This window comes from Notechis scutatus, chromosome 2 (assembly GCF_049901735.1).
Source record: "Notechis scutatus isolate UNSWTSFEM ecotype Mainland chromosome 2, rNotScu1.2, whole genome shotgun sequence".
NCBI lineage: Eukaryota > Metazoa > Chordata > Lepidosauria > Squamata > Elapidae > Notechis > Notechis scutatus.
In genome coordinates, this window is record NC_142010.1 from 123,131,286 (window position 1) to 123,151,066 (window position 19,781).

At 38.2% G+C, this 19,781-nt stretch overlaps 1 long non-coding RNA gene across 1 annotated transcript in view; it reads left to right on the top strand.

Moving 5' to 3' along the window:
• Nucleotides 1-1,577: 1,577 nt before the first annotated feature.
• Nucleotides 1,578-19,781, top strand: part of LOC148132221 (uncharacterized) — a 35,883-nt gene continuing 17,679 nt past the window's right edge. Inside the window, exon 1 of the long non-coding RNA XR_015747733.1 lies at nt 1,578-1,759. This is a non-coding gene — a long non-coding RNA (uncharacterized LOC148132221). The remainder of the gene's footprint in view (nt 1,760-19,781) is intronic.

The following is a 19,781-nucleotide window of genomic DNA, read 5'->3' on the forward strand; positions in this document are numbered from 1 at the left end:
TAGAACTAGTGCATGCACCCTGACTGAATTGGCACAGCATCCTAAGCCACCACATGAGTTGATTGTTTTTGGCTTAATAGATTTGGTGAGCCCAGTCAAGGTGGTTTAGAAACCACAGTTTATGGACTAGCATATTGCATGAACAAAAGTCAATTGTTGTTTAGTGTAAAAAAAGAAAAAGACTATAACTAAACCAAACTTGGCTTAGCACATTGGGGGAGCCAGTTCTAATCTGACTATCAATGTTGATAAATTCAAGCTTCCATCCCTCATGCTGCTGGCCATGCATGCTGGACTGAAGTCCAATGACTTCTAGGGAGTCCAGTTTCTTACTTCAGTAGTTCAGAAGTTTTGCATAACCACCAGAAATCAGGTTCTGCAAGTTTACCAAAGTGATTGAAATAAGCATCTTCTGTTCAACATGCTTTTCAAAAACAATAATACTGGTAGTAAATAGTGGCTGTACTAATAATAGCAGATGGATCAGAAGCCCCGATTGGCCAGTTTTGATGTCTGAACTTGAATATATGTAGTAACTCCGTCTGATGTGCAGAGGGAAGTTTCAAAATCATCCTCAGGGAGTGAGCAAACAGTTTCTCTGCTGGTAAACAATAACACTGTGTGGTATGAAACAATTGTTCAAGCTGTTTCCCTCCACTGGAACGTGTGAGATCTCATGACCATCTCACCACAATAGCCCACCTTTCCTTGAGAAGTGTCTAAGGGGAGGAGGAAAGAAGCCGCGTCCATTCATAAAGTCAAGATCAAAAGACGCAGGGATGCATAAAATTATTTTTCTGTCAGGTCAATGCCCAGCTTTTCATGATGGCAGGAAGGAAGGAAGATGCAACTTTCTCAGCTTGATGGGAGTCAGAGCTTATTTCCAGCAGCCCCAGGTCAAGAGGTGATGGGAAAAGGACAAGGTAACAACGTGGGTCTAAAAATAGAGCTCCCTGTGGTGGAAGAGGAGAGATGCGTTTAAGCACACAAGCAGAAGTGGAAGAAGGTAAAAATAAGACCTGATGGCCTAGTAGGGCTTGAGCTTGTAGCATCTGGAACAAGTGTCTGAGCCTGCCTTTACTCCACAAGAGGAAATGAAATCTGGAAGCAGGTGAACAAACACCGATGATCACAGCATGAAGGTGGCTTTTACTGAATTGTCTCTGAAGTGGCAATCAGGGCACTTTCTGAGAAGTGCAAAAAGATGGGAGTACATGAATTCACCAAGTCATTCTATCCAGGCCATCTCTTCAAACTGGGCGTGGTTTATGTTATTTAGCTCCACACACATCAAGGTCTCAAGGCTTCCCAGAATCCTAACGCGACTCCAAAGGCTGGCCCCAAATTATTACTATTGCTCATGCAAGAGGCAGAGAAAATAATCAAACACCCTGGGAAGAATCATGTATGAGTTAGATTTAATGCATTTAAGGCTAACTTGATTAAAATTAACTCGGGAAGCTACAATACGTTTTCTTCCTTATTGCCCAAGCCTCCAAAAGTCAATGTCCTTTTGGATCATATTTCTGTAGATAAAGTCGAACTTCCCTTCAAGAAGTTAGAAACCAATGCCAAAGGAAAAGACTGTGATCTGTGATCAGATCTTCCAAATATAAAGCAGACGCGGCGTGGAAAAATTACTCTGATGCTGATTGAAGCAAGAGGAATCGGTGGGTGGCGAAGGAGAGAGGGGGGGCCAGATTTCTTCTCTGAGATACATCTGGTTAGCCTGCCTCCCAAAAAATCGCAGAAAGATATGGTGAGTCTTGCATTCAATGAAGGAAAATAAAAGGATTTATGAGATGATCGTTCAAAAGGCCCCATGTTGTATTGTGCAAAAGGCCCGGGGAAAGCAATGCAATAAACGTTAAGGCGTATGTCGGCATGTGTTTGTGTGTGTTGCAGCATGTAGTAGCAAACACATGGCATTCTACTTTTCTTCCAGTTGCTGACTGTTGGAGCAGAATTGGTATGGAATGTTAATTAGTAAGCATGCAGCTTACAAAAAATCTCTGAGAAGGAAATACATTGCATAATAACTTTTAAAGCAAAAACCTGGCCTTTCTTTGTTCAATTTTGCAATTGTTAGAAAATTTGGCATTGCCAGGAAAGTTAATGTGGGGACATAACATATTTGCCTGTTTTCTAAAAGCTTATGTTGATTTCAGTGAAAATTTTTCTCTACCCTATACTTTATTGTGATGGCTTCTCCCTAACGTTACTAAGCAACAATGATATGTGGGTAGCCCTCCACTTACATCTGATAGAAGTATATCATTTCCTATAATCATTTTTTTCCAGCTTCCCTAAGGAAAAAGTCTCAGATAATAGTGGGAATGTCAAGAAAAATGACCTGCAAATGGGACTCTTATTTTACTGAAATTATAACTCCCATGGTGTTCTCCCTTACTTTCCTTTGCATAACTCTTTCAATTGTTTTTCCTATCTAGAATTTATTATAAAAACATTTCATGACATAGATCATAGAAGCTGAACCACATGTTGGAAAATTCTTGCAGACCATATCCACTTTTTTCAACTACATTTACACACTCAGCTATTTTATGATTCTGTTTCACAGCATTTACAATTTTCCACATGGAAAAATTCTTATAGGATAAGCCTATCTGCTTTGTACTTGCTTCGCAGTTTCTCGTGCTATTTTTTCCCAACTGGAGAAATTTCCAACCCTATTTAGTGCATACTGCGTGTTACGGCTTTAAGGGAACAGCTTTTAGAAGCATGATGTTAGATCAGGGTTGTCAAACTGACAGCCCACAGGCCAGATGTGTCCCGTGCAGGCCACACCCATCCCACCTCTGTGAATGGGAAAAATGTCATGAAACTCCACATGATGGCAACATGATGCCACAAGTACCTGTGTGTTAGATACAGGGTAACTGGCTACATATGATCTCTTTCTTAGCTAGAAGATGGCTGTAGAACATGCGTGTCCAACCTTGGCAACTTGAAGACATGCTGACTGAAGAATTCTGTGAGTTGAAATTCACAAGTCTTTGTTTTGCCAAGGTTGGGCACCACTCTGTAGAACTTCCATAAGCTGCATCATTTGTAGAAAAGCCACTTAAATCAATGGCCTCCTGGCCCAGAATTGAAAATAGTCAGAATCAAAGGTTTTTCATGATTCTTTGGTAGGACATGGTTTTGTTGAGATCAATCTTGTCGTTATAAGATTGGTAAAGGAATAAGAATTTCTCCTTAAATTCTCACTGGGTATCAATGAGGTGAATTATAGTCTAGGGAAGAGGTGGAGGAGGGGGGTTGGGTAGACGGTCCAGTAATGAAATGGAAAGTCTCAACTGCAGCAAACACTTTGTTTCAATACTCAAAGCAAATAGCTACATGCAAGGAATATTATACAAACTGGTGTTTAACAATTAGGAACATTTTAATACATTAGCCATGTAAATTATATACAATATACATACATAATACAATGTAATTAATATATAATTATTATAAGTAGTATATATTTTTCTTATCTGCATATTGTAACTAAATAGATTTTTAAATGGAAAGTTCACAAAGCACATACTGAGATCCAGATAAGGACTACTCTGCCAAATAAGCATGGGCCAAAGAAGAAAATGTGTCTTTGCTATTTTTTTTCATAGCCATTCTCCTAGCCATTTCCACCTTAGCACAATGCAAATGACTAACTCCATCTAGAGATAGATAGAATCCCCAACCCTGATAGGTTGATCTACATTGTTGTCACTGTGTGAAACAAACAATATATGCCAACCATGGATGAAAATCCTAAAGGGGAAAACAACTCAAAAATCCTGGGAAACTCTGAAAAGTACAATCATAGAAGCCCAGACCAGCACAATACCACTGAGAAAGAAAAACAAGAAATCCAAGAAGAAACCAACATGGCTGCACAAAGATCTCTCTGGCAAATTGAAAGAAAAAAAAGACAAGTACAAAAAAAATGGAAAGAAGGACATACAGCTAAGACAGAATATCAGCAGATAGCCAGAATCTGCAAAGACGAAGTCAGGATAGCAAAGGCTCAGAATGAACAAAGACTTGCAACAAAAGTCAAAGATAATTTTTAAAAAGTTTCTTCCAACATATAAATAACAAGAAAAAAATCAAGGAAACAGTAGGTCCACTAAAGAGAGAAGACGGCAAGGAAGTAACAGGCAACAGAGAGAAAGCAGAACTGCTTAACTCATTCTTTGCATCGGTCTTCACGCAAAAAGAAACTGTAGCTCAACTCACCAAAAACATAACTGTAAAAGACAGACCAGAAATAAAAGTTAAAATAAGCAAAAAAAAATAGTAAGAGAACACCTGTCTGATCTTATGAAGACAAATCACCAGGGCCTGATGGATTACATCCCAGAGTTTTAAAGGAGCTGGCAGAGGTCATCTCAGAACCACCACACCATATCTTTCAAAAATCCTGGAGCACCAGGGAACTACCAGTGGACTGGAAAAGAACAGACGTAGTTCCCATCTTCAAAAAAGGGGGGGAAAAACAGACCCAGGAAACTATAGAACAATCAGCCTAACATCAATACCCAGGAAGATACTGGAAAAGATAATTAAAAAACAGATCTGCCAACATCTAGAAATAATAATAGTATAGTAATAACTAGCAGTCAGCACAGGTTTGTTAAGAACATATCATGCCAAACCAATCTGATTTCATTCTTCAACATAGTGACTAAATTAGTAGGCCAGCAAAATACTGTGGACATAATATATTTAGATTTCAGCAAGGCATTCGACAAAGTAGACCACAACCTACTTCTTAGTAAGTTAGAAAAAAGTGGAATAGATAGCACCACCACTAGATGGACTCACAACTGGCTGACAAACCGTACTCAACGAGTAGTCCTTAATGGGTCTAAGTCTACATGGAGGGAAATAAGCAGTGGGGTGCCACAAGGTTCCATCTTAGGCCCAGTACTCTTCAATATCTTCATTAATGACTTAGATGAGGGAATAGAAGGGGAACTTACCAAATTTGCAGATGATACTAAGCTGGCAGGAATAACTAACACCCAAGAATATAGGCTCAAGATCCAGGTGGATCTTGACAGACTAGAACACTGGGCCTACTATTTATTTAAAATGAAATTCAATGTAGAGAAAAGTAAAGTCCTACAATTAAGCAAGAAAAACCAAAAGTACACATATAGACTGGGTGAAACCAGGCTCAATAGCAGTAGCTGTGAGAGGGATCTTGGAGTCTTAGTGGACAACCAGCTAAATATGAGCCAGCAGTGTGCAGCAGCAGCCAAAAAAGCTAATGCAATCCTAAATTGTATTAACAGAGGGATACAGTCAAGATCAAGGGAGGTACTAATACCATTCTATAAAGCCTTAGTAAGACCACATCTAGAGTACTGCATCCAGTTTTGTTCACCACATTAAAAAAAATTGAGACTCTAGAAAAAGTACAGAGAAGAGCAACAAGGATGAGTAGGGCACTGGAGACTAAAACATATGAAGAACGGTTACAGGGACTGGGCTTGGCTAGTCTAGTAAAGAGAAGGACCAGGGGAGACATGATAGCAGTTTTCTAATATTTGAGGGCTGCCACAGAGAGGAAGGGGTCAAGCTATTTTCTAAAGCACCTGTAGGCCAGACAAGGAATAATGGATGGAAACTGAACAAGAAGAGATTTAACCTGGAAATAAGGAGAAACTTTCTGACAGTGAGAACAATCAACCAATGGAACAGAAGTTGCCTTCAGAAGTTGTGGGAGTGCCATCACTTGAGACTTTCAAGAAGAGATTGGACTGCCGTTTGTCAGAAATGGTGTAGGGTCTCCCGCTTGGGCGGGGGGTTGGACTAGATGACCTACAAGGTCTCTTCCAACTCTGATTATCTGTTATCTGTTATGGCATTATCATAATTGATGATGATGTTATCCATTCAGTCATGTCTGACTCTTGGAAAAGTTTCTCCATATCTTTTGATCTTGCACTATTTCTTTGAGGTGTTCTTCGCTCTGGCTGTTGTCAGCTTTGAGGGTAACCAGCCATTGTGTTCTCTGACAGCCTGGTTTCTTTTTACCACTAACTCTTCCAAGCATAACTGCTTCCTCCAGTGAATTCTCCCACATGAAATGGCCAAAATAAGTGAGACACACTTTTCTGATTTTTCCTTCTAGTGACATGTCTGGTGTTATGTGCTCCAATACTTGCTTGCTAGTCATCTTTGCTGTCCAAGGAATACGTAGGAACCTCCCCCAGCACCACAGCTTCAACGAGTCAATTTCCTGTCTGACAATATCATAATGATACACACCTTTACTGTTTTTCTACTAAGCAAGGTCTCTTATCCTTAATCCTCACGATTGTTCTTATTCTGCGGAAGGAAAATTAAAGTTGCAAGGCCTACTGCCTCAGCACCATCTAAGAAGACCGGGGTGGGGGAGGAGAGGGGGAAATTACCAGGGTTTCTAGGGAAGTTAATTAGGCACCTTAAAATCCAACTTCTAGCCATGGTTTGTGTCATACTTAAACCCCTGACCAAGAAATTCTGCAAACTGGGAAGGAAGTGACGTCACGGTGACACCAGTCACAAGGGAATGGAGCTCTCCGTCCCTGTGTTGGGCTTTCCCTGTTCATGGCTCTGGAAAAAGCCAAAGCCACCTTGAAGGGACAGTGAAACAAAGGAGGGGTGCCCTACGAGGTCCCAGGGGAGAACGCAACTCCCCTGTAGAGCCCCAGGGCTTTTTCTGCCCTCCATGTCACATCATGGAGAAGAGGCAGCCAACATGGCTGCCACACAACCAGAGACAGCTTAACATCCAAGAAGAGTGCTGGAGCAGGCTTAGTGACAGTATCTGGAACTGGATGAGAACAATCCTTTTTATTTAAAGTGCAGCCCTGACAAGAATATTCAGAAAAGAGAGACTCAGAACTATCTTTACAGTGGTGGCAACCTAACACTGGGAGTAAATTCCTAAAAAAAAATTAAAAAAATTTTTAAGGGAAGGGAAAGGAATTAAAGGATGAAAATAGAAAATTTGTTAAAGATATAGAAAATTAGATTTTCAAATTGGACAGACACTGGCTTTAGATAGGCATTTTAAAATGCTGAAATCATCTACACAAAAAACTAATATAATATTTACTTTTGGAATATATCAGTAAAGTCTGATTAGAACAACAAGACAAAGTGGAAACTGATTTAAGAACGCAACCTTCTATCAAAGGAATATAATATATTCCCAAAGTCCTGGAATGACCTGGCTTATGGAGAATTAAATGTGAGAAAAAAGAGAAGTTTATTATCAAAAGACCCCTGAAAGCTTCAATATAAGACTCAACTGGTAGAGGGAATTATGAAGATTTTACCCTTGAATTACTTAAAAGAACAGATTGATTAATTTTGGGATATAAAGACTCCTAAACATTGGACATTGGATTTTTTGCTTGAAAAGTGGTGTTGGTTTGAATAAAAGATTGTTGGACTATTGGACAAAAATAAATAAAACTGTTTATTCGGGTAATATCTAAGCTATCAACTGGAAGTCTGGAAAGCTTTGGACAGCTACTTTCCAACCATCTTAGCTGCTTTGTAGAAGTCAGTGCTCTGGCAACTCTTTTACCATCTATGGCATCTCTGTTTAAAACCAGCTCCAAATATTTTCCCAGCCTTCACGATCTGCACTGCTATTTCAGCCGGACTTCTCCTTTCCCATGTTTTAAACTTTAATCCTTCCTCTGGGGATACCAAGTTACACAAGCTCGTTCTGTTTTCTTGCTGGAGAAACACTGGTAATTATTTAGTTGGCAAGATCGCTCCCGATGCAGCGAGGTGGGTATCAATTACAAGACTTTTTTTTTCCCCAGTCTTCTTTTCCATAACTTCACTTCTTTTAAGTTACGTTATTTCTAATAAATCAAAGCACATGAGCTGACGAGATTGGCGTTGTTGTTGTTTTTTTGGCTGTCCTGAAGTTTGTTGATTTGCCACCTACCAGGCCTTGTGAGTTGGCTGGGAGCAAACGGCCTATGTTTGCTTTACAAATTCCTTCGTGCCAGTTTGAATTATTGTGGACAATGGAAAAACTACTCAGCATATTTCATTGTGCATATTCTTTCAAAAAGACACTATTTCCGATGTCTTTTCCTTGGCTATTAAATGCATACATTGCCTACATTATCCATCTTTCAGAGGGAGCCAAAATCACTAAGCTCCTATCACAACAACAGAAAAATTCTTCCAGTAAACTGGCCCACAGAAATCTCAGATTTATGAGATGGTGGTTGTTTGAGCCTATGTAATACTTTCAGGCATCTTTTGCTCTGTTTCAATGTTTTCCTATTTAAAGCAGATCACAACTACACTAAATTTGAGTTGATGTGAAGGTAGCTTACTGTTCGTTAATCAACAGAGACTTTCTGTGCTGCAGTATTTACTCGTCAGTTTCTTTTGTGCCAATGTAATCCATGCCATAATAGTTTTATTGACCACTTCTCCCCGTTCTTTAAATCTAAATATTCACTGGAAGCCAAAACTGTAGATATTGATTATGCAAGAAGAGATTCTTCTCAGGAGATGGAAACCTGTTCCTTCTGTTCTGCACCCTCTCTAAGCAATTGTATCTGGTGTCTTCCATTCTTTCTGTTCTCCTTCTACTAATGTTTCAGTATAAGGGCAATTTTTGTAGGAGAAGAACAGGTAGAGCTGGGAGGAAGGAGTTAAATGTGTCATCAGCTTAGAATCCTTATGTTATCACAAACAATCCAAGTCCAATCCCTCCTGAATTCCATTGTCCCTTATCTGGTGCCAATTTAATATTGAAGTTTAGTTGTCCAGATTATTGTGTACATCATGAATAAATCTTCTATGTTGCAACCTAAAGGAAGGTTAGGTTTTTGGACCTGACAGTTTCTCCTTGTTGACTAACAGGGGAGAAGGTCAGAGTTATTGGTTTTCTCCATGCTCATGTTGGTTTTGATTGTTCTGGAGAGAGGGTTCATGCTTCCTCACCCTCCCAAACACATTTTTCTTGAGTCAATTTTCAACACATCCAAACCAAGATTATGATCAGTGAACTTAATTGTTTACTGAACATTCTAGTTTCTAAGAGGGAGTTACTCCTGAAGGATTTGGTAAAAGAGTCTGCATTTCAAAAAACAGAAACCAAAACACAACAGGCTTTCAAACACTTGATTGTACCAATATAGTAATAAATAGTGGAATTCATTCATATATATACAGCCAGTTGGAATATTGGATTGCCTGGGCAGCTGATAGCAAGAACAGTGAGAGGTTATGTACACTCGTTGCATTAGGTAATTTCAAGACAGCGTTTGGCTTGAGCTGCAGAATTTGGTATTCTGGAAATATGTATCAAGCTTTTTCAAATATAAATGTTTAAGTGCAGTTTCTAATCCTTAAGGCTGCAAAAACTTAAACTGGATAAACCGTGTCTGGCAAAATGTCAGAAGGGGAAGGATATGCCGATCAGAAGATGGATAATGTAGGCAATATATGCATTTAATAACCAAGGAAGAACCATTACAGATAGCGTCTTTCTGTATTAAATAAGCATTTTAAAAAAACCTGAGACTTAGAGGATCTGTAAAAATTCAGAAATCAGAGAGTAAGTAGATGTAATTGCTGAGATGAGATTGCTGTTTTTGTTTTAATTATATTTGAAATCCAAATTCAGGAACAAACATTCTATGAATGCTGAATATGCATTACAGAGCCCTGAACTGTTATAACAACCCAATGAATAGAATTTTATACAGATGGCATGGAGTAAAGCTTATTCTTTAGTCATGTAAGTGTGCTTCATTTGATTTACGATATTAACAATTATTACTGAGTATTTTAAAGGCACTTCTCTTCCCAGGTGTTTCAATATATATGTTCTGAATTTGGTAAAAATTTCTTCTTTGCAAAAATTGGAATATTTTGGCAAATTGAAGTTCAATATCCAGATTACAATAACCACTAATGTATTTTTAATCCATTTCATTTCATTGATAATTTTATTCCATATTACTATGCTTTTCTTTTTGGGAAATCTAGGTTCATACATTAACTTGAATCACATAGCAGGAGTTAGCAATTTTTAGGCACTTCCCCGCCTCTGTTTGTAATTTCAAGATTTTACCACTAAAATTGTGTGCCTTAAAAAAATTGAAGAAAAATTGAAATTGTTATTTCATATTTCCTCTTCCAAAGATTTTAGCTCAATGATACATATCAAATATTATGAAACGTGGTTGAAAAAAAAATCCCCTGTCTGACTTATGTTTGAGCACTGGGCATGTTTCAACAGTTAACCCTGGGCAGAGAAAAATGAAGATTCACTCTCTAGCATCCCAAAGTGAGCAAATTCAAACTACAGGTGATTTGTATGGAACTACTGCCTTGGCTGAGCTTGGAAGCTAAGCAGGATTCTGCTTGGTTACTTCTCTGATGGGAGACAGCAGGAAATCCCAGGCTAGACTGGAAGTTCAAAAGTATCCTGGAGAAAGTAATGGCAAACCATTTCCCTACAGCTACTAAGAAAACTGCACGGCTGTGTCCATGATCTAATCAAGAGTTGAGTTTGACTTTCCAGGTTGAATCTCTCCTTGATCAGTTTCCATCCATTATTCCTTGTCTGGCCTACAGGCACTTTAGAAAATAGCTTAACCCCTTCCTCTCTATGGCATCCCGTCAAATATTGGAAGACTGCTATCATGTCTCCCCTGGTCCTTCTCTTCACTAGACTACCCATGCCCAGTTCCTGCAACTGTTCATTGTATGTTTTCTTCTTTAAAAATGAAATTCCCATGAACCTTGAGTTCTTGAAAAAAAGATGGGAGTTAATTGTCCAGAATGATGCATACAGAAATCCAGCACACCTAAATGCATCAAACTGAAGAAGGATCATAGTAATTGGTAATTAGTAATTTCATAGTAATTGGTCTGGGACCAGGAAGACCTGTAATTGAGTGCCATGATTATGAATCTCACTGGGTGACCTTGGGTTAGTGATACTCTTTCTTAACCTGGTCTATCATAAGGTTATCACGGGGAAGATAATAGCCAGCCGGAGTTCCTAAAAAAAACATAAAATGTAATGATAAACTAATATTTGGGATAATTGATATTTTGAATCTTTCCCACTAAGCCTTCCTTCACTTTTCAGTATTGCATTTTGGGGCACTGGAGGTGGGAGGATGATTATGAATGCCGGAAAACAAAAGCACGGACAAAAGGGCAGATGCCCAATTGTCTTAACAAAAAAACAACAGGTACAACCCTCTGACTTCCCCACTTTCTTTTCTGAGCACAGGCTGGTGTCTGTTCTTTGACTAACTTGGAGGAGATTGGAAGAAGACCTAAGGGGTCACTATTTTCCATATTTCCCCTTATTTTTAACAGGAGGACAAGTGTTTGACTTCCAGCCAGTTCCAAATGGTTTTCTTTCTCTCTGCCAGTAAATCGCTGTGCGAATCAGGCTCTAAAATAATTCCTTTTGCCTCTAACTCATTTCTAAAATGGGGAAATGTATCTTTTGCTGCCTCCATGTGGTTTGTTGATGAAATAAGCTGGTTATTGGAAACCTGGTAGCTTCTTTTCTGTGGCTTTTGGGAGCATCTGGGAAAACTTCATGTGCATGAATAGCCTTGTATTCAGCATCTTATATATTCTGGACTACTCCACTTAATTCTGACTTGCTTCACATTCCATATGAAGAACGTAGGGATATTTTGCATTCTGGAGATTGAATCAATCATTTGGGTCACAATCAGTGTGAGCGTGTGTGTGTGTGTGTGTTTGTGTTTAGTCATACAAAACAATGTAACATTCAACTATCCCCATCAGCACTTCTGAGTCTTACAAGAAGAGTGGAATAACAGTGAAAACTTAAAATAAGACAGCCAACTTTGGTGAAACAGAGTATAAAATGGATTTTCCAGATGTGTTTTAGTGTCAGATATTTTATAGAATGAGAGCGAGAGAAAGACAGCACCAAGGTAATCAATGCCACAAAAAAAGTGATATAAGCAACATAAGCATTACAAGATAGGATCACTGGGAGTTGGGTGGAATATGTATATAATAAATTATTATTATTATGGTTCATCACACAGTCTGCCAAATGTTTAGACTAGATTTGGCATTTTATTCCACCTATTGTATTCTTCCCAAAGAACTGAGATAGGTAGATGTTGCTGTTTGATAGTGTTAAAGATGTTCACCACAGGATGTAAGCTGCTCCAAGTAACGTTTCTTTTTGCAATTGACTGGTGGTAATTTTATCAATGCTGGTGGTATTCAAGTGGTGCTCCAGTTGTTTGAGGATTATATCCAGGACACCTATTACAATTAGTACTATCTTTGCTTTCTTTTGTTATTATTATTAATTTAAATTAATCAACCACCCAATGGATTATGGGTACTGCCAATGGACTCTACGTGAATTGTTGTTTGCTTTTGTTGTTATTGTGGTGATGAAACAGATGAGTTGTTCCTTTTTAACCATGATCCAAAATCATATATGTCAGATTTGGATGGCACAATGCAGCAAACAGCCATGGCTATGAAACAGACATATACAGAAGAATGGGGAATTGATATTTGCGCTAAGAGTTGCTCACTTGGGCAACTCCTCTTGAAACTTCGGAGCAATCCATACATTAGTTTTATGTAATAATTTGCACATGCTTAGCAATCACAGTTAGAAGGTGAGGGCATGCCAAAATGTATATATTAAACCAGGGAATTTTCTAGAAGAAAAGTGAGTAAGTCCTGACAATGGTTAAGTCACCAGGACAGAAACTGGGAGACCTTCAGTTCTAACACTGCCTTAAGCATGAAAGTCATGCTGGGTGAGATTGGGCACTCACATTCACTTTCTCAACCCAACCTATCTCACAGAGTTGTTATGGGGAAAATAAGAAGGAGGAAGGATTTGCTACCTTGAATTATGTATAAAAAGAATAAAGATGGGATCTTAAAAAACCTAGAATCAAATGAATAACATATAAAGATACCCTCATCCAAGTACGTATCATAAACTAAATGGATTATATGTGTGTATAGGATACAGATAGCCTTGAACTTACAACAGTTCATTTAGTGATGGTTCAAAGTTACAACAGCATTGGAAAAAAAAGTGAATTATGATCGTTTTTCACACTTACAACTGTTGCAGCATCCCCGTGTCACTTGATCAAAATTCAGATGCAACCAACTCATCGTTATGACATTTACAATATCCTGGGGACAGGCGATCCCCTTTTGAAACCTTTTGACAAGCGAAGTCAATGGACAAACCAGATTCACTTAACAAGCGTGTTATTAACTTAACAACTGCAGTGATTTACTTAACAACTGTGGCAGGAAAAATCATAAAATGGGTCAAAAGTCACTTAGCAACAGAAATGTTGGGCTCAATTGTGGATGTAAGTTGAGGACTACCTGCATTGGGCGGATTGTACGACAGGTTCCGAGGGCAATAGGACAGATGATCTCAGAAGTTGAATGGAAATACTGTAGAAACAAGATTTCCAACAAGCTGAGTTCAATTGCTGCTTGTCCCAGTCCCTTAACTAATAGGAGATAAATGCTGATTTTCACATCATGGGTGTTAAAACTGACATTTTGTATTCAAAGGGAATAACATTGACATTTCTTATTAAAATGCTAAAGAGGCTGTGCCCATTGTCTTTAAGCAAATTCTTGCTTGTGTTTGTTTTAGCAATATATCAACTTGAGAGAGACCCTCTAGGAGCTGTGTCAGTGGATAAGGTGTACAGGAAATGCGTGTATAGTGCCTCCTGATTTTGTCAGAAATGCCAGAGCTTTCTTAACAACTAAAGGCAATGTAAAGCCACACACTTTCCCCTTGCCTTCAGAGAATGAAGTGGCTGCTGCAGAGACATCCATCTTAAAATATTAACATCTGCTTTTGCAATTTCCATTGGGGTTGCCAAAAATGTAGCCTAACAGTACTGTGCAAGGCTCAGTTTACAAAGCTTTTGGACAACTCCCCACTTGAGTTCAAACAAAGCTTCAATAATGTTTAACATCAATTTGCCCTCTTGATTAATGTAAAATGTTAGCAGTTCATATTTGCATCAGGTGTCTCCCACAAGATGGAATAAATGAAAAGTTAGTCTCAACCAGTTTTGGTCACCCATATAGCCATTCTTACATAGGCCGCAGCTCTTCCTTTTGGGGGAAGGAAGGGTAGGTAAAATTCCTACAAAATAATTTATATTTGCATGCACCGTACTCGACATCAAAATATACACATCTCAATATTATTTGAAATGATACCCACAAGCCTAGAGACTAGCTGAGAATATATTGGACTTGCTATTTCTGAAAGTAAAGTCAATAGTGAAATGCTTCTTCATCATCATACATTAAAATGATTTAGACCAGCCCTCTCTGATTTGGAATAAGTTTACAACAAGCTATTAGAAATTTGATAGCACCATCTGCCCTATTCAAGATTACCAAAGCTGAGTAATAATACCTCATCTGAAATCATGGCCTTTCCAGGCAGAAAGGAAGGAAGAAGAAAGAAAACCAGAATAACAGAGTTGGAAGCAGAGGTGGTATTCAGCAGGTTTTGACCAGTTCTGGAGAACCAGTAGCGGAAATTTGGAGAACCGGCCAATACCACCTCTGACTGGAGATTTTACAGTATCCTTCCACTGCCACGCCCACAGAACCAGTAGTAAAAAAAATTGAATCCCACCACTGGTTGGAAGGGACCTTGGAAGTCTACTAATCCATCCCCTTGCTCAAGCAGGAGCCTTATACCATTTCAGACAAATGGTTGTCCAATCTATTCTTAAAAACCCTCAGTCTTGGAGCACCCACAACTACTGGTTGCAAATCGTTGCACTGATTAATTGTTCTAATTGTCAGAAAAATTCTCCTAAGTTCTAGGTTGGTTCTCTCCTTGATTAATCTCCATCCATTGCTTCTTGTTCTGCCTTCAGGTGCTTTGGAGGGTAGGTTGACCCCTCTTTTTTGTGGCAACCCGAGATATTGGATATTTTTCATTAAACTAGACAGAAACAATTCCTGCAACTGTTCTTCATGTGTTTTAGCCTCCTGTCCCCTAATCATCTTTATTGCTCTTCTCTGCACTCTTTCTAGAATCTCAAAACCATTTTTATACTATGGCAACCAAAACTGGATGCAGTATTCCAAGTGTGGTCTTACCAAGGCATTATAAAGTGGTACTAACACTTCACGTGATCTTGATTCAGTTCTTCTGTTAATATAGTCTAGGACTGTGTTGCCTTTTTTGGCAGCTGCAGCATACTGCTGTTTCATATTTAAGTGATTTTCCGCTAGGACTCCAAGATCCCTCTCGCAGTTACTACTATTAAGCCAGGTACTACCTATTCTATACCTATGCATTTGTTTTTTTCTTGCCTAAATGTTGAACCTTATTTTTCTCTCCAATGAATTTCATTTTGTTAGGTAAGGTAGTGTTCAAGTCTGTTGACATCCTTCTGTATCTTGACCCTACTTTTGGGAGTGTTGGCTATTCTGCCAGTTTGGTGTCATCTGCAAAGTTGATGAGTTTTTCTTCTATCCCCTTATCTAAATCATTGATGAAGATATTGAAGAGTACTGGACCTAAGATGGAACTTTAGGATACCCCACTGAATACTTACTTCCAGGTAGATGCAGTTTCATTAAAGACTACATGTTGAGTGCAGTTGGTCAGCCGGTTATGAATCCATCTGATAGTGATGCTGCCAACCCACATTTTTCTATTTTATCAAGTAGTAGGTTGTGATCTACTTTAGCCAAGTAAAGTCCAAATAAATTACATCCATAGCATTTTGCTGGACCACTAATTTTGTCAAAAAAAATTCTTTATACCTTTTTTCTCCTTCCTTTTCTTCTAGAGAAAATTAATCCTCATCAGTTCTTGTGGTAGGAATGATATGACATGCCCATCCTCCACTGCTATAACTTGCAAACTTTGGAATGTGGAATCGCCCACCCAAAGTTACTTACAACCTGATTCCAGGGTTCCAATACCTGTTATATACACTTGTGGTCACATAACCACATTTTGGGCGCTTGTCAACTGGCTCACCTTTATGAACTATCACAGTGTTGCACAGTCATGTGACCACAATTTATGATGGTTTTTGGTGGTTTCTGGCCTTTTCAGCCATTTTCCACAAAATATACACATAGGGATGCATTTATTTGTTTAACATCCACGGAAATCAATTAATAACCTCTGCAAAAAAAGTTATGAAAATTATAAAATCATGTCAAGTGGATACCTCAACTTACAGCCACCATGATTTACAGGGGGAATTCCGGGCTCCATTATGTTCTTAAGTCAAGCACTTTCTGCACATACAACATTATGCATTAAAGGTGTTTCAAAATGTGAAAAATACAATAGAAAAAGAGAAACAATGCATATCATTATAGCAATTAAAAGATACAATTCTCTATATGTCTGCAAATTATTATTATTTGAGTGTGTGTGTGTGTGTGTATGTATGTGTATTTATTTCTAATACATTTATGTAACTATCTGTCTTTTTTAACCTTCTGTATTTTTGCAGAAATGAGTTCCATATTTTATTATGCTAGTCCATACAAAAAGACTGATAGTGTAACGTTAGACAGATAAATGCATATCTCCATTCAATCAATGGATTGAAGACCTAATTACACTTGCCACCTATGACAATCTGCCTGTAGTCAGAGGTCTCATAGACTTAATGGCAACTCCTGGGAAGCTTTGTTGAAACTTTGAAAAACTTCATCTGTGTGTGCCAGAAGTATAATAGGAAGGATACAGCTTTCGGTTGGGCAAAATACAGGTCAGATTTCAATGTGATGAGCATTTGTGTTAAGAAAATATTGTAGGAGATGACCAAGGATGAAGTCAAACATGTCATTAGTTTGGAGTCACTACACTTCCACAAGTGTGGAGCAAGTGTGTATCACTTCATAAGTAAAGTGGGGCCAGAACTTTATGAATGGACCCTTTTATGGAAAATTAGATGATTAAAACAAAGCAAAAAAAAGTATGGTCCAGTTTCTGGAATAAAACAAAACAAAATCTGTGCATGCTATCCTTCCAGTTGGTTTGAATTTGATTTTAACCAAATTGTATTCAACACTAGAGATGATGTTGGCCCAGATGAAGACACTGATGAAAATTGAGCAACCAAAAATCACACATAGCTCAAAGTATTTGAAGTTCAATCAAATAATTTATTTTAAAGATGAAATTATATCCTTTAAAAGGTTAACCAATCTTCTCATATAATCAGAAACAGTGCATCTTAATGAATCATTTGAACTATTGTGAAACCGAACCAGGTTTTAACAATTTCCACAACCATTCAGACAACGGTGTCTGATGACTACAACTTCATGGTATTCTCATGAGAAAGTTGAGTTGTGAGTCTTTATTTTGTTTCAAGAATAGGATTTAGTTTGGTTCAAATTCAAATTCAGCTATTCAAATTTAGTTTGGTTCAAATTCAGCCTCCTGAGAAACTTTGTTCTCCCTGATCTGATGCAGAGTAGGAAGAAACACAAACAAGATCAGGTCTGGGGACTCAGGTCTGAGCACCCTGATGGTTGGTTCCAAATATATTTGTCACCTCCATGGCCAAGCCTTCTAAAAAAATGTTGGCAGGCTGCCTTTTGCCAGTGATGCTCCCTCCCAAGTAGATTGGCTTGAGCCAAGTAGAATGAATCATTCTTTGTCTAAGGGTAGTACTGAGTGAAGGAGTTCTTGAGATAGTTGGTTTCCCAGTGGTGCTCTGTGGAGCCAAGTGGCTGAGCAGGGTGAGCCTAGGAGTAAGCCCTCCAAAACATCTTTAAAGCAGAATAAAAAAGCTAAGAAGGAAACAAAAAAGCCAGAGCCAATGCCTAGATACGCAGGGATTAACACCAGACAAACAATCAATGAGAAAATAAGACTCTAATCAAGGAACTATCAAGGAGAAAATAACACCCCCACCAACAATGGCAAAGTAAGCTGCTGTAAACAGGGAGAAAATCCCACAATGACTAGTATTGACTATGTTACCTTTCATTAGATAATGAAACATCTGCCAGTGAACAATCAGGCTCAGAAAGTACCAAGGACCCCACAAATTCAAACCTGAGGTAGAGATATTCTCTTCTGTTGAAAGGAGAACATACCACTTCATGTGACAGCTTGTGCAATTTATTGACAGCTCATTTAGTCACAATTCATATGCATTACTCTTCCATATAAAATAGCAAATTTAATTTCACTCAGTATCTCATTTTCTTTTCTTTTATATTGTTTATATTTTCCCATTTTAGAATGACTGCATGAAGTTTTTCATTCTTCTTTTCTCCTTTATTTGGCCACCTGCTGCTCCTTGAATATTTGTGTGTGTGTGTGTGTGTGTGTGTGTGTGTGTGTGTGTGTGTGACAAATTACATCATAACACCTGGAAATATAAAGATGAGTGTTCTATTTTACACATACATCTGGGATGTACAAATGGGAAATACAAAGTTTAAATTCACATTAAAATGCAAAGAATACTGTTCCTATCCCTTAAATATTTTCTTTTGTCAACTTGTGAATAAAGTTATTGAAAAAGCAAAATGAATTGTTTCATAGAAATATGCTTTACTAATCCATGGGCATTCCTAAAAGAATGGCATAACACTGCAGAGAAAGTTCTTCTTGTACCTTATGACCTTGCCAATCTTTTAGACCTGAAGAAATTGGCAGAGATTTTAAAGATTCAAGAATGCTGCTGTCTGTCATGTAATCTTGGGGTTTATGGAGAGTTCTGATGCTTCCCGTTGTTCAAAAGGGGGGAAAATGTACACAGTCATGCTCTATCTATTGCATCTCTGATAGAAAAACTAATCTGACACACCATTCTTCCATCTATTCTTTGATCACAGAAATAGAAGATGCATTGAGGTTTGCAGCTATAACTAAGAAACCGCATACATTGAATATGGGGGGGAATCACTATTATAAAAGTAGGACAGGTACTATGTAGGACAGCCTTTCTGGCTTAGGTGCCCTCCATACAATAACTGTGGATTTCAACTTCCAGAATTCCCTACCACCATATTTGATAGGCACCCAGGAGAGAAGGCAGATCCATGTAAAGAAACTATATTATTCTGCTTTAACAAATACAATAAACTTTACAAACATCTGTTCCTATCGTTGGCATCACTGCCGATTGCTGAAGATAGCGCTCAACACCAGAAGATTTCTTATTGGTTTTGAGATTGTTTCAAATGATGCTACAGCTTAATATATAACAGGTGGGTGTGAGGGGACAGTAAAGAAAGAAATTGTAAATATGATGGTTGCAACATACTTGTCAATGACAGCCAAAGTCCATGAGCTGCATCCCCAATCAGAGTCTTGAATAAAATCTTGGAAAAGCAACATCCAAATTACAATTTTTCATGCAGTAGAAGGGGGAATATATGACATATGCTATTGTTCAATTAATTATCTGTAACTGAATTTTAATCCATCCATCAATGTCAATCAAATCAAATAGCATAGAATAGGATTCTTTATTGGAGAAGTGTGATTGGACACAGAAGGAATTTGTCTCTGGTGCATAAGCTCTCAGTGTACATACACAATCAAGTGATAAGTCATAGATGAATTATAAATCAGTTTAGAATAGATGTATGATTTATGATCTATGACTTATCACATTTCACACATTTTTATATCAAACTTTAAAATTTAGACTTTAACCTGCTCCACTTTATTTTAGAGTGCAGCCTACAACAAGTCACTC